The following is a 12,705-nucleotide window of genomic DNA, read 5'->3' as shown; positions in this document are numbered from 1 at the left end:
GGATGTGTACTGCAGAAAGGGGGGAGGGGAGAAAATTCAGACAAAGCAGGGGCTGGTGAACCCCCTTCTCCTCCCATCTCTGAAGGACTAGAAGGGAAACTGCAGGCCTCCTTTAGTTTCCATTGTATCCGCGTCTGCCTGCTGATGGGAGCTGGCTGGCCTCGTGCAGAGATCTGCAGTGCAGATGTCTTCTTGAAGAATATGCACCACGGGCAGGTGGAGGTTCTTAAAGGAAGAAAAGAGGGGAGGGGCGTTGCCAGAGGAAGAATTTTTGAGAGATTTTAAAATGCTTCATTGTCTCCTTTGGCAGATTCTCAGGTTGGTCGTTTCTGTTTTCCTAACAATAGATTTCCACCTGTTTAAGAGAGAATTGAAGTGCCACAAATTTTCCAGCGAGGTTATGGTCATTTGCATAGAAACAGTATCAGAGGCTTCTGTAGATAAAGGAATGAGCCAGCAGATTTGGAATTCTTGTTCTCTTTAAACTGCCAGCGTTTCTCCTCCAAATTTTTGTGTTCTGGGATAAGGTCCAAATGAACAGCAGTTTCCTTATAACTTAGCAACTTGGTCTTTTGGCTTTAATCACTTGTCACTGCTTATGATTTGGTTGGCCTTTTTTTTTTTTTTTAAGAATTTCTTTTTTAGTTGTAGATGGACACAATACCTGTATTCTGTTTATTTATTTATTTTTTTATGTGGTACTGAGGATCAAACTCAGTGCCTCACACATGCTAGGCAAGAGTTCTACCACTGAGCCTCAACCCCAGCCCCCTTTGGTTGGCCCTTTTGTGGGTACCTTTTGCTTATTCTTGATTTTCAGTTTTTGACTCAGACCTGTGTTTTACGAAATGACCTTTTGTGCTCAAGAGAAAATGGATGTTAAATATTGAGGAGTCATTCTAGTTAGCAGGCAGGCTATTAAAATTGTGTTCCAACATGTATAGCCACATGGGGAAAGCATTTGAAAGTCAACTTTTTTATTCTTTTAATACACTGTTATGAAAGATCTGGGCCAGTAAAGCAAAAAAATATTTTATTTACAGACACAAACACACCACCACCAAAAAGCAGACCCTGGGGGCTGGGGTTTGGCTCAGTGGTAGAGTGCTTCCCTAGCACTTATGAGGCACTGGATTTCCTCTTCAGCACCACATAAAAATGAACAAATAAAGATATTGTGTTCATCTACAACTACACATATATATGTGTTCATATATGTGGACTCTAATTTGCAAATGCACAATGTATTTTGTTTTATTTATTTGTTGATTTATTTATTTTGCCATATTGGGGATTGAACTCAGGGACGCTCTGCTACTGAGCTACCTCCCCAGCCCTATTTTAATTTTTATTTTGAGATAGAGTCCCATTCAGTTACTCAGACTGGCCTAGAACTTGCAATCCTTCTGCCTTAGCCACCCAAATAGCTGGGATTATAGGCATGCATCACCACACCAGGCTGGCAATACAAATTTAATGATATAACATAGAATAGTTCTGGTTAGTTTAGATTTCTGATGTTATTTACCCTAGTCACAATTTTTATTGAGTATTGACTTTATCTTATTTGGGGGGCTAGGTAACCAGGGATTAAACTCAGGAGCATTCAACCACTGAAGCACATCCCCAGCCCAACTTTTGTATCTTGTTAGAGACAGGGTCTCACTGAGTTACTTAGTGCCTTGCCATTGCTGAGGCTAGCTTTGAACTCTCAATCCTCCTGTCTCAGCCTCCCCCAGCTGCTGGGATTACAGGTGTGTGCCTCCATACCCAGCCTACCTTATTTTTTATTCCCTTTATAACAGTAGAGAAGATAGTGAAATCAGGCATTTTGCTGAAAGTAGTGGAATTTATATTCTGAAGTGGCATTCTAAATTCATGGATTTGTATTACATTTTTCTAATAGTATTAAATGCCTCAGTACTCACTAATTATTTCCCTTTTTTAATATTTATTTTTTAGTTGTAGTTGGACACAATACCTTTATCTTATTTATTTTTATGTGGTGCTGAGGATCAAACCCAGGCCTCACACGTGCTAGGCGAGTGCTCTACTATTGAGCCACACAACCCCAGCCCATCACCAGTTTTTTTCTTTTTTTTTAATATTTATTCTTAAGTTTTAGGTGGACACAATATCTTTATTTTACATTTATGTGGTGCTGAGGATTGAACTCAGTGCCTCGTGCATACTAGGCTAAGCACTCTACCACTGAGCCACAACCACAGCCCCACCAGTTGTTTCTTTTTTTTTTTTTTTTTAGAAAGAGTGAGAGAGAGAGGGGGACAGAGAGAGAGAGAGAATTTTAACATTTATTTATTTTTTCTTAGTTCTCGGCGGACACAACATCTTCGTTTGTATGTGGTGCTGAGGATCGAACCCAGGCCGCACGCATGCCAGGCGAGCGCGCTACCGCTTGAGCCACATCCCCAGCCCCACCAGTTGTTTCTTAATAAAACTTTATTACAGAATTTGTATATCTTAGATCTGCTGTAGACATTTTGTCACTAATGTAGTAGTACTTGATCAGTTTTTGTTCAATAAATCATCAAATTTATGAGCTGGAAAGGAAAACCTGAAAAATAAGAAGATAATCTTAAACTTTTTAAGATTATCTTAAGATAATCTTAAGCAAATATATTAATATTATCTATAAAGCATTAGAACAATTTTGTTGTGCTCAATGCAAGATCTTCATTTGTCAGGTCACTACTTCAATATAAAAGTTTACATAAGTTATCACTTAATTGCAAAAACCCTTCTTCCTTATCCAAAGTTATCTTCATCTCACAGAGAAAATATCTCAGACTTGCCATAATGAAAATAAGATAAAGTTTGCTTTTAAAATAATCTACCTTGGTGGTTTAAAAAAAAATCTATAAGCATGGCTGTCAGTTTCTTCTTTTTTGTTGTTGTTGTTGTTATTCTTTGTTTTGGTACTGGAGATTGAACCCAGGGCTTTGCACACACTAGGTTAAGCATTCCACCCCTGAGTTACATCGTCAGCCCTGCTTCATGTTCTTTTATTAAGCTTCTTTTGGTTTGAGTAAAAGGTGGTAAGTGATCACTTGGTGTCCTGCAGAAAACAATTTTATCTTAACTGACCTTCCAATAATGTATTTTAGAAGTACTTGTTTCTACATATATTTGGAAAATAATTGATGGCATTTTCTGGTATGGTACCTTGCACCCACCAGTGTAGTACGCTTAGAGAACGAGATCGGGGCCAGGATGCCCCTGATTGCTGCCTTTGAAAGAAACCAAAGACTTCAAAGGCAGAAATTTGAGGTTCAGATAAGAGAGACTGAAATATTTAGTGTTTTCTTTTTAGAAAGAGGGTTGCCCTTATTAGACATCAAGTCTAGATACATGTCTATTATCTGAATTTTTTTAAGTGTTTATTGTTTATCTAACATGGAAATTATAGTTGTTTTCTTTTGTGGATCAAACCAAGGGCCTCATGAATGCTAGGCAAGTGCTCTATCACTGAGCTACTACATCCCTAGCAACATTGATGCCAAAATAAAGCTACATTTCATTTATCTGCTTGTGGAAATTACCTCAAAGTAAATTGGGCAATTAAAAAATGGTGGGGGGTCTTTAATCAGTTTTTTCCTCTTGAAACACATTCTGTGTTCTTTTTATGGCATCATTTTTACACTTCTAGTTTGTATTTTCAGTCTTAACACTTAAATTAAAAGAAGTCTGATCTGTCCAACATGGACATCATCTGTTTTGTACTTGTGTCAGACTATCAGTGGCATTATTTTATGGTGACAATCATATGAGCTTCAGGGACACCAATATTTCAAACCTCCTTGTTTTTTATTGTGTGACCTTGTGCAAATCCTGAGCTTCTGTTTCCTTAATTTTAAAATGAGTAATAGTATCTAATGAGGATAATAGTTGTTATGAAAATTAAACACTTGTAAAGGACTTTTGACCATACAAATGCTTAGTAAATAACTAGCATTAGCCAGGCATGGTGGTGCAGGCCTGTAATCCCAGCTACTTGGGAGGCTGAGGCAGGAAGATTGCAAGTTCCAGGCCAGTCTCAGTTACTTATGATACCCTGTCTCAAAATAAAAAATAAAAAGACTAGAAGTATAGCTCAGTGGTAGAGCACTCCTGGTTTAATCCCCAGTAGCAAATGATGATAATGATGTTAATATAAAGGAATAAAATACAGATCAGCATTGTGACAGATTTGCTGTGCACCTTTAAATTCTGACTTATTAAGTAACAATACCTAATATTTGACATATTTGCAAGTTAAAACTACTTGCACATAAATACAGAATAACAGTTGAATTACAAGTGAGAAATTACAAATCTTCCTCACAATAAAAGATTCTTACACCTTTTTCTCATCCCCCAAGTGAATTAGTTGTTTCAGCTTCTGATTCCTCACATTGATATCATAGAACTGCCAACCCCTTCCATTTAAGTGACCTGTTAACAAGGTAGAGGAAGGAGCTAAGACATTTCCTATGTGGCTTGTCATGACAGCGATATGCCTAAATATTTTCGGTAGCATTCTGACCATAATAAGTGTAGTTATGATATATTATAAAATGTCCGTCGGTGTGGAAGCAGGAGTACAAGAGACAGCAAAGATGGTCATGTCAGTATAGTCTACAAATGTCCCTGACTTGATTATTTTTATTCCCCAGAAATGAAAATTTCCTTTTCAGAACTTTATAATCAAGTTCTCAAGTAATTTAACCACTCTGATCAGATTAAACATCTAGTTGACAATATATTTAACAGGTGCACCTTAGGCCTTATTTGACATCTCCAGGGGAGTTGTTTATCATGTTGCTGATAATAGCATCAGTGTTTTTGTTTTAATATTTTAGAGATGGTATGAAAACAATGTGGTATGAATATTACTGCTTTTTAAAAAAATTCTGCTGTGAGGAATTATATGTTTGACTTGACATAGACTCACCTGTCTAATTCTGTGCACAAGCACTTGAGATCAAGTCTGGTAGTAAAGGGATCCGTGACGTGTCATAAAGGAAAGGGGAAAATTAAGCTTTCCAGTTTTGTTTGAGCCAAGAGTTAGTTTGTTCTGTAGAAGGACACTTCTCTTTAGATCAGCTATAGTCCTAGAACTTAGTTTTTCCAATTCTGACCAGAGTTACAAAGGTCCCACATAAGTTTTGTAATGTTAGTAATTGAAGATTACTAATTAACGTATTTATTAATTGTATGTACTTAGCTTATGGATTGTATTCAGTTTTATTGTTATGTGTTTAGTCTCCTAAAATATACAGACTTTTAGAAAATATATTTTTTTCAATAGTAAAACTTTTTTGATAAAAATTATCAAGTTGATATTTTATGTAATCAGCTCATTTAGAAGTTGCCCAGGAAAACTGGCTTACTTTTTATTCATTTGAAGGGTTACTAATTCTAGTGATTTTGGATCATAGGAAGTATTATTGATATATCAAAAGAGATGTGTATGTTAATAAGTTTAGCCATAACCAGTATTGCTTGTGATTGCATCATTGAAGTCTTTTACTACATATCTATTACTTATGTAAGATGTGTTACTCTTACATGTTGCAACTTCAGGAAGAATTTTTTTTTTAATATTGTATATAGTTTGTAGTTTCAAACTATATGGAGGAAGGTAGTTATCAGTCACCCCTTTAATTCAGTGATTAATTAAAAATTAATTTAACTTAATTTTTGGTTCCATGGTTCCTAAGCCAGGTGCCTAATTTTGCTTTACTGCTCTGTAGAAACTTCTCTGGTTAAGTTTGCCAGTTATTTTCCACATTGTTAAAGCCAGTGGTCACTTCCCAGTCGCCTCTTAGTGTCCTCTCAATACCTTTAGCATAATTGATCACCCTTCCTTCCTAAAATGCCTTTGTCATTTGTCTTCCATGACACTACACATTCTCTTTCATTGACTCCTCCTCTTCTGTTTCCCTGCTAGGCCTTTTTCATATAACACAAGATTCACCATTTTAAAGTGGTTTTTAATTTACGCACAAGGTTGTATGAGCATCATGCCTATTTAATTCCAGAACATTTTCCTCATCCTTCATATGAGTTATGAGTTACTCCCCATTTCTCGCTCCCCTTTTCCATTGGCCACCATTAATCTTTCTGACTCTATGGATTTTCTATTGTAGAGATTTCATATTGCTAATTCTTTTTTTTTTTTATCTTTGAAACCTATAGACATTAGAGTGCTCAGGACTCATTTCACAGAACTTTTCTCTATTTATGACACTCAGCCTTGTTGTTTAAAGTACCACTTTAAATTGATGCCTTTCAAATTTTTATCTTCAGCCCCAAAGTCTACTTGGCATTTCAATGCTATGTCTCTCAGCCTGAATTTCTGATTTTTCCTTTTAAATCTATTCTTACAGTCGTTTTCATCTTAGTAAATGGCCATTCCACCCTGTTCATCTTTTGCCCAAATCCTTGACCGTTATCAGCAAATGCTATTGAGTTTACTTCAAAATATACCCAAAGTCTGACCAGTTCCCTTCACTTCCATGACTACTACCCTGGTCCAGACGATGACAGCTCTCTTGAGTAACTCCAATTACTGTCTAACTGGCCTTTGTACTTTCTTCCTTGCTCTCAGTCTGTTCTTTATGTGGTAGCTGATATAAATCGGTGAAAATTTAAGTCAGATCATGTCACTTGAGGGCAGAATGCTCCAGTGGCTTCCTGTCACATTCCTGTAAATAGTAGAATCCTCATAGGGCTTATTATACCATAATCTGACCCTAATTTTCCCTTACTCACCTGGCTTTGGTTACATTGGTCTCCATGTTTTTCTTCATACCAGAAATGCCTCTTACTTCAGGTACTTACTTGTTGTTTATCTGGAATGCTGTTCCCCCATTCCAGTTAACTGCATGTTGGGAGCCATTCTCACACGTGATCGGGTGCCTCCCGTTGAGGGTCTGAGGCACTTTGGCACATGTCGAAGTTTTTCCCGTCCCTCTCCTGATGAGAGAGCCCATCCGTGTGGGGGTGTACCTGACCACTGACCCCGGGGACCCAATCGCTGACCCTGACCTTGGAGTGCAGCCCCCCCTCAACCTTCATTGGATGGAATTCTCCCCTGAATCTCTGGTTCCCTAATAAAAGGCTACTCCCCGGCGTGCTCGCTCTCTCTCTCCTGCTAGCCCTGAGTAATCCTTGCTGCCCTGCTGGGCGGCTAGAGGAGCGAACCAGAGAGGGGAGCCGTCTGGGACCTAGCAATAGAATTAAGGTAATTGAGTCTTGTGTTTTTATTTCGATCTCGTCTAACTAACTTTATGCCTAGAACCTCATTAATGAAACCACTGCGCAGGCCGCGTGGTAGAACTGCATTTTTAAAAAATATATATTTATTTTTTAGTTGTAGTTGACACAATATCTTTATTTATTTATTTTTATGTGGTGCTGAGGATAAGTGTGCTTATAATAAAGACCCCAGAGAGTGAGTTCACCCCTTCTGTCATGTGAGAATATAGCAAGAAGGCACCCACTACATATGAACAGGAAAGGTCCCTTTACCAGACACTGAATCTATGCCTGCACCGTGATCTTGGGCTTTACAGCCTCCAGAACTGAGGAGAAATAGATTTCTGTTTATGAACCAGCAGATTTATGGTGTTTTGTTATAGCAGCTGAACAGGAAGACACCAATATTATCCCCTCACCTCCTTTAGGTCTTTGCTTAGCTACTTGTTTTAGTCAGCTTTTTATCACTGACTGAAATGCCCTACAAGAACAACTGAGAGGAGGAAAAGTTTATTTGGAGCTCACCGTTTCAGAAGTCTCAGTCCACAGATGGCCAGTCCATTCCTCTGGGCCCACAGTGAGGCAGCCTACCATGCAATAAGGATGTAGTGGAGAGAAGCTGCTCCCCTCATGGCAGCAAGGAAGCAGGTGTTGGAGGAAGGGACCTCAGATACAGACCCGATGATGTACCTCCTCCAACCATGCTCTCCCTGCCTGCAGTTATCGCTGTCAGTCCATTCAAACTAGGATGGACTAATTGGGTTACAGCTATCATAATCTAATCATTTCGGGCTGGGGATGTGGCTCAAGCAGTAGCGTGCTCGCCTAGCGTGCATGCGGCCCGGGTTCGATCCTCAGCACCACATACAAACGAAGATGTTGTGTCCGCCAAGAACTAAGAAAAAATAAATAAATGTTAAAATTCTCTCTCTCTCTCTGTTCCCCTCTCTCTCTCACTCTCTCTTTAAAAAAAAAAAATAATAATCTAATCATTTCAGCTCTGAATATTTCTGCAGGGGCTTTGGGGTAATACCTCTTATTCAAACCATACATTACCCTATTTAAATTGTAGAGGAAACAAAAATACCTTACAGGCCTCCCTGCTTTATTTTTCTTATCATGCATCATAATCTGTCTTACTGTATTTGACTTATTTGTTTATTTTATTGTCTGTCTTTCCTGCTACAATATGTTTCATCAGAGTGCCAAATGTTGCTGTTTAATTCAGCAACCTATGGTTGAACTGTATCTGACAAAAAGCAGGCCCTCAGATACTTATTTTTCTTTTTTTGATGGTGCTGGCGATTGAACCTAGAGCCTTATGCATGCGAGCCAAATACTCTTTATCAACTGAGCTATAAAATGTTTTATGGAATGAACAAATGAATGGAAAAGTTCTTATTAGAAAAATATTCATATACATAGTATTATATAAACTTACATAAGCTTCATGAACCACTGTGAAATCCATTCGTAAACCTCAGTTAAAGAACATTTAGTGCAGTAAATGGATAGATCTGGAGACTATTGTGCTAAATGAAATAAGCCAATCCCAAAAAACCAAAGGTCTAATGTTCTCACAACAAAGGTGGGGGCAGGGAGAGAACAGAAGTTCAGTAGATTAGATAAAGTGTGTGTGTGGGGGGGAATGAAGGAAAAGCGGGGGTGGGAATAGGAAAGACAGTAGAATGAATTGGACATAACTTTCCTATGTTTATGTATGAATACACCATCAGTGAAACTCCACATCATGTACAACCACAGAATAGGATCCTAATTGGGATAAGTTATATTCCATGTATGTGCAATATGTCAAAATACACTCTACTGTTATGTATATCTAAAAAGAACAAATTTTTTTAAAGTTAAAAAAAGAACAGTTTTTGAAAAATAAATTTTGCATAAAAGCTTTTAGTTCACAATTTCCTTAAGACCTTAAAGAATTAATGTATCCAGCTAAGTGCTGAGAAGAGAGTTTTCTTGTTAATAAATATGTCTGTCTTTTAAGATTGAAGATTGCTTTTTTGTTTGCTTGTTTTGTATTAGGGGTTGAATGAACTCAGGGGTGCTTTACCACTGAGCCACAGACAGGGTCTGGCTGGTAAGGTACTTAGGGCCTCACTAAGTTGCTGAGGCTGGCTTTGAACTTGAGGTTCTCCTGCCTCGCCCTCCCAAGTCGCTGGGGTTACAGGTATGTACCAGTCTTTTTTTGTTGGTGGTGTGGGGATTGAACCCAGGGTCTTATGCATGCTAGGCAGGCATTCTGTCATTGAACTACACTACCAGCCCCTCTATAAACATCTTTAATACAGAAAACATCTTTTCATGATTGTTTGGATTGTCATACCTCCCCTAAGGATTTAATGTTTAGGCCAGTCTGATATGCTAGAATTTAAAAATATGTTAAAATTAACTTGAATTTCAGTTTTATTCCTAACAAAATAGGGATCTGATTTGATACATCTTAGACATATTTGGAAAGGGGGAAAACATTCCTAGAAGCAAATGAGGTTTCAGAGTTTGGGATGAGGAGCTAGAGGTTAGCTCAGCAGGAGGGTTCAAGCACAGGGGCCCTGGGTTCACCCCAGCACCAATTAAAAAAAACAAGGTTGAAAAAAAAAATGAGGTTGGAGTGTTAAAATATTTTGTAACCTATTTCCCATTTACACAATCCATTTTGTTTCTTTGCAACAAGAGTTCTGTTTATTATTCCTATTAGATGCATATACGTTCACTCCAAACAAGTGGTACAGAGAAAAATTTCCAACTTTTTTTTAGTGTTGTAACAGAAGAGTGGACCTGTTGGTTGTGAGCACCATTTTGACTTATTCCAGAGGGATCTACTGCGTTAGTAACTGCTACAGTAGTAGAACTAATGTCTAGTCACTGCCCAGAGTCTATTGTGAAATAACAAGCAAAATTTTAGCATCTGTGAATGTTCATGCCTCCATTCTGTGTCTACTGTATGCTGGCCATCGTACTCTGTGCTATGAAAGATATGTAAGATGCTTCTTAACCCTGAGGTGTTCCAATCAGGTTGTCATTTATTTCTGACAACAAATAAATTGAATTTATTTAATTGAATAATAAATCATATCTAGTTTTATTGTTTCTAGAGAACTAAAAACATTACCAAGTAATCTATCTTTTAGTAATTATGTTAACTATAAATAAATAAATAAATACAACCTGCCAGTTTATATAGATTCTCCTTTCTCAAGGAGGTGGAGCTTAACTCTTCCAAGTAGCTGAGATTATAGGTAATACGTATTGCCAGTGCACATGGCCCTGGCCCTTTGGCTGTTTTGTTTTTGTTTTTGTTTTTTGGTAACAGGGATTGAACCCAGGGGCACTTAACTACTGAGCCATATTCCTAACTCTTTTTTCTCTTTTTAAATGTTTTACTTTGAGACAGGATTGAGACTAAGTTGCTGAGGCTGGTCTTGAACTTGGGATCCTCCTATGTCAGCCTCCCGTAGTCACTGGGATTACAGGCATGTACACCACCATACCCAGCCCTGTTGGTGATTTTTAAACTTTCATTTATTCCCCAGTCTCAGGGTTTGCGCCCACCCCTTAGTCACTCTAACTATAGAGTTATCGATGCCAAATTGCCTGATTGCTTAATTCATGTGACTCTTTTTAAAATTGTCTTAATTTGACCATTCAGTATCTTCGCCTCTGCTAGCTACTCTTTAAAGCATTCTCCAAGTGACACCATTTTCTTCCTGTATCAGTTCATTTTGGTCTCCTTCACCCTCTTTCTTATTCCCCTTTAAATATTGGTATATCTTAAGATTCCTTTGTGTGTTAGCTTTTTGTTACTATGACAAAATACTGAGAAAATCAACTTAGAGGAGGAAAAATTTAATTTGGCTCACAGATTCACAGGTTTTACATGTGCTTGGCTTCATTGTTTCTAGGCCTGTGGTGAGGCAAGAACATTATGGGTTTGGCAGAGCAAGTTGCTCACCCAGGGGCAGAGAGAAAGAAAAAAGCCAGGGATAAGATATACACTTTAAGGGCATGCACCCAGTGATTGACCTCCTAAAGTTTCCCTCACATCCCAGTAGTACCAACAGCTGGGGACCAAGCCTTTGGGGGACATTCAAATCCAAACCATAAACTCTGTAACTTCTCTTATTTTCCCGAGGCAAATCTCATTCCAGTGGTGTCAATGATCACATAAATGTTAACTCCCAGATACCTATCTGCAGCCTTTAATCCTGTAATCTCCTGAGACTATCCCCCTTGTTGAACTGCCCATTCAACTGTTTTCACTTTAATCTGCCTTAACTTTTCTTTTATTGAAAATTGATATTATAAGGCAATCATTCTAGTGGCATTTCTTTTAGTCCCTCTTTGTTACTCCAGCTTCCAGCTTCCAGTCAGATGATTCCAGGTCCTGTCCATTATTTCTTGTCAAATCTGCCCCCTCATTCCCATCCTCACAATTTTAGCTTAAGTCGACATCTCTTGACAAGATTATGCAGTCACTTTTTAGTTCAGTTCATGCTTAGTTCTTTTTAAAACATGCTATCATGTCATTTCTTTACCTAAAGATATTTAGTGATTTCTCACTGCACAAAGGATGTAATCCAGATTTCATTAGGTGACACTTAAAGCCATTTGGAATGTGGCCAGTTCTGTCTCCAGAATGTCTTCCTTTGCCTCATTCACCTGCTGAATGTCCTTTAAGACCAAGGTTACCACGTCTTTTGAAGCAATCTTAATTTTACCCTAGTGGCTGCCTCTGCTGTGTTCCCATAATCATCATATAGTCTTACCGGTTTATATTTCTTTTTCAGCTACTTTTGAGCACTATTTTGCAGTGCCTGGCTTTAGCTGCTTATAGAAAACGATTTCATTATTAGCATTTCAGGATTAAGATCACCCTTCTGAAGTTACTTCCCTGTGTGATTTTGTAAGTTAGAAACCTCATGAAATGTTGGTGCAAACTACTGGTTATCTGTGTTCTCTATCAGAACAGAGGCTGTGCATAAAAATTGGCATGTTGAAATTTTCCATTAGGAGGAGGTATTTAGGTGGAAGTGCAAAGGTAGACAGCTGGCAAGTTCATAGGATCTTTCTTGGCATTGGATTTACCTAAAGCATTTGGTTTTTCAGGTTTGTTCAGATTTAAACTCATTAGTTGGTGGAGATTTAATGTTGATAGTAAATGCATATGGAAATGAGCTCATCTGGAAACATTAGAGGGGTAAATGTACTTCTTTTTAAGAAGAAAAGGACTGCTTTTTAACATAAATGTTATGCTTCATTTTAAGATAACTTAAAAGCAGTGAATTTTTAAATTCTGATCTCTAGTTGTTGAGTTACTGCTTGATAGCCACTAAATTCTGCCTTGATGTTAATATTCTCTGTATCCATTACTACTGAATAGTTTTACTAAATTAATACTTATAGATACAGCTCTGGCTCAGTCCT

The 12,705-nt window shown here is 37.9% G+C and overlaps 1 protein-coding gene across 2 annotated transcripts in view; it reads left to right on the top strand.

The window, feature by feature from the left end:
* Rtn3 (reticulon 3) overlaps positions 1–12,705 on the top strand; it is a 64,166-nt gene that overhangs the window by 1,119 nt on the left and 50,342 nt on the right. The window lies entirely within an intron of this gene.

This window comes from Urocitellus parryii, chromosome 4, assembly GCF_045843805.1.
Source record: "Urocitellus parryii isolate mUroPar1 chromosome 4, mUroPar1.hap1, whole genome shotgun sequence".
In the NCBI taxonomy this organism is placed as follows: Eukaryota; Metazoa; Chordata; class Mammalia; order Rodentia; family Sciuridae; genus Urocitellus; species Urocitellus parryii.
The sequence above is the reverse complement of the archived record's forward strand: the minus strand, read 5'-3'. Positions and strand labels throughout refer to the sequence as shown.